Raw genomic sequence first — 3,435 nt, 5'->3', positions numbered from 1 at the left:
TCTGTCCTCAGCAGGGACCTTCCCCCGACCTGTGACTGCTGGGATCAGGTCCCCATCACCACGATCATCAAGGTGATTCTCTGTCCTTCATTGTCACAGGTGCTTCATAAAGAGTAGGTATTGGCACACAGGGCCCAGGCTAGGTAGGCCTGTGTGTGTGGATGGTACTTCCCAGTAACGAGGCAGGACACACTTCTACCTGAGGCTTGAAACACCCAGTGGGACAAGAAAACTCAGGCCCCACTCCTCTCCCCTTCCCTACCTGAGCTTTTCTTTCTCCACATCACAGCAGTGACCACAGCTCCAAGGACAATCAGGCCAGCAACAATGGCTGCGATGAGGATGGTGGGCTGGGAAGACTGCTCTGGGAAAGGAAGGGAAGGTGAGGGGCCCTGACCCTGCTGAAGGGCTCCAGAAGGGCTCCTGCTTTCCCTGAGAAGACACATGACCCCCCAGTCCCCCTCCCTACCCCATCTCGGGGTGAGGGGCTCCAGCAACCCCTCATGCTGCACATGGCACATGTATTTTTGCTCCTCTCCAGAAGGCACCACCACAGCTCCCCACTTCTGGAAGGTTCCATCCCCTGCGGGCCTGGTCTCCACAAGCTCTGTGTCCTGAGTTTGTTCCTCCCCATCCCGCTGCCAGGTCAGTGTGATCTCCGCAGGGTGGAAGCCCAGGGCCCAGCACCTCAGGGTGGCCTCATGGTCAAAGACAGGGTGGTGGGTCACATGTGTCTTTGGGGGATCTGAAGGGAAGAGTCAGAAAATTCAGGCATTTTGCACATCTCATGGGACACTCCAGCAGTGCCCATGTGACCATCCTGAGAATGGACAGGACACCTGGCGTGGGGAAGGGAGCACAGAATTCAGACACCAGCCTGGAAACAGGCACCTGGAACAAGCTCCTATTACTTGGAAAGTTTTAGGCTCTGAGGGAGGAACAGCAACTTCTGGTCCTGACCTGAGTGGAGGCCGAGGGACTCAGAAGAGCGGGAATCAGACCCCCACACACACTGAGTGTGAGGCAGAGAACAAGGCCTGAGAGATAAAGTCACAGTGCCCAAGGCTGCTGCAGGGGTCAAAGGGGACTGCTGATCAGTATTCCAGGGATTGTCTTCCCTCCATTCCCTCTGAGACTTCATCCCTTAATTGTCCCAGAGAGCAGGTGGGCCCTCAGAGTCACTCTCTGGTACAGGATCCGGAAACCTAGGAGGATTCTTTCCACTCAGGAGCAGAGGGAGGACGATATTCTAGCTTTGTTCCCGTTTTCCTCCTCTCCTGGCGGGAGGCCAGCCTGGGAGATCTACAAGAGATGGTGAAGGCGCCCCGTGGCCCCCAGTACCCGCGCGCTGCAGCGTCTCCTTCCTGTTCTCCAGGTATCTGCGGAGCCACTCCAGGCACCTGTCCTCCAGGTGGGCTCTCACCCTCTCCGCCTCACGGGTCACCTCCCACTTGCGCCGGGAGATCTGAGCCGTGGTGTCAGGCTGCGGTCCAGGAGCGCAGGTCCTCGTTCAGGGCGAGGTAATCCTTGCCATCGTGGGCGAACTGGTCGTACCCGCGGAGGAATCGCCCATCTGGCCCCAGGTCGCAGCCCTACATCTCCTGGATGGTGTGAGACCCTGGCCCCGCCCCCGCGGTCAGCCCCGCCCCGCCCCACCCCGACCAACCCACAGGGATTTGGGCCCAAACCGAAAATGAAACTGAGTAAAGGCGCCTGGGGCTCTCCTGGGTCGAGGATCTGGGCGGGTCCCGCAGCCTCCGGGTGGATCTCGGACCTGGAGACTCGGGGACGACCCGGGCCCTCCGTTGGGGATGGAGAGGGGTCATGACCTGCGCCCCGCGCCGGGGTCACTCACCGGCCTCGCTCGGGTTGTAGTGGCGGAGCAGGGTCCGCAGGTTCACTTGGAAATTCTCTGCGTGGGTCTTGGCGCCTCGTGTCTCCCGCCCCCAACACTCCGGCTCCACCCACGGCGCAGCGGCTCCATCCTCGGAATCGCCGCGTCGCTGTCGAATCGCACGAACTGCGTGTCGTCCACTTAGGCCACGTAGATGAAGTGGGGCTCCCCGCGGCCGGGCCGGGACACTGAGGTGCCGAAATACCTCATGGAGTGGGAGCCTGTGCGGGAGGAGGTGAGACCCGCCCGACCCTCCCCCCGGCGCGGCTTCCCGAGTCCTGCACCCCGCCGGGCGGGCCCCTCGCTCCTCCCCGCAAAGGCCGTTTCCCTCTCGACCTCGCACTCACCTGCCCAGGTCTCGGTCAGGGCCAGGGCCCCCGAGAGCAGCAGGAGGAGGGTTCGGGGCGCCAAGATCCCATCCTTGGCGTCTGTGGAGACTCGGAGTCCGGGTGTGTCCGCGGGAACTTTAAAACCGGGAACCGTGGCGACGCTGATTGGCTGCTCTCGAAACCCGACACCCAATGGGAGTGAGCACTGGCGCCGTGTCATCAGTATCCGGGAAAAAGGACCCGACAGGTTGGGAGAGGGAGAAGAGAGACGCTGGGGAGTTGGGGAATCCCCAAGGCTGAGCCTCACCACCCCAGACACCGCCCTCGGGACCTGAAACCCAGAAAGCCAAGCTCCAGGGCCCTGGAACTTTGCTCTTACCCTGCTTCTTTTGTATCAAGCGCTCTGTCCCAATGTCTCCCCGTTTGTGGGCCCAGGAGTTGTCTGAGAAACCAGGCAGAAACCTTCTGCATGTGCCCAGGCCCTCTCCCTTCACTTTTCATCCCAGAATCCCTGTGCCTGAACTAGACTTTCTGCCTCCCACTCCTTACCTGTCCCCCAGGACTCTTCTAGAAGAAAACTCACCCCAGGGAGCTTGGTTCCAGAGAGTGAGCTTGTCCTGGGAATGGAGGTGCAAAGACAGGGGTTGTTTTTTGTTTAAATCTGAAAAAGTTGTGCCTGAACCCATGAGATTAGAGACCAGTTTCCATTTTGTTTAATAGCTATAGTGAGTAGCAGAATCTTGGTAACCCCTGAATTATCAGGAAGCTAATCTGTAAAAAATGTGACTTTGTCATTACAACTGGACACACAAGGCTCCTAAGTTTTCCTCTTTCAGACTATATATCTGTGACTCTGGCTTGTATTTTAAAATTACCTTCATTTCATAGCCCTGAGCTTCTGTGTGAGTCCAGGACATCTCCTCAATACAAAGTAGCACAATGTGTTACTGTATGTTGCAACCAGGAGCTAGTACATTCATTCACCTCACAGTTGCAAGCACTGAATGCAGTCACAATGCCCCTCATCAGTGCTCAGGCACTGCCTGTTTTTAGAAAATAACCACATCTAAGTGGTGTGCATATTTCATAGGAACACTTAGTATTTTTTTAAACCTGATTAAAAAGCAATTAGTTTTTAGGCAGTCCCACATAAGGTATTAAAGACCAAATGCAAAAAAAAAAAAAACACCCTTCGAGTCTCTGTGGATGAAT

At 57.0% G+C, this 3,435-nt stretch overlaps 1 pseudogene; it reads right to left on the bottom strand.

The window, feature by feature from the left end:
• LOC105550886 overlaps positions 1–2,292 on the bottom strand; it is a 3,894-nt pseudogene extending 1,602 nt beyond the window's left edge.
• Between the last annotated feature and the right edge of the window lie 1,143 nt (positions 2,293–3,435).

This window comes from Mandrillus leucophaeus, unplaced genomic scaffold, assembly GCF_000951045.1.
Source record: "Mandrillus leucophaeus isolate KB7577 unplaced genomic scaffold, Mleu.le_1.0 Scaffold1134, whole genome shotgun sequence".
Taxonomy (NCBI): Eukaryota; Metazoa; Chordata; class Mammalia; order Primates; family Cercopithecidae; genus Mandrillus; species Mandrillus leucophaeus.
Note: the sequence above shows the minus strand (reverse complement) of the source record. Positions and strands in the feature narration are given on the sequence as shown.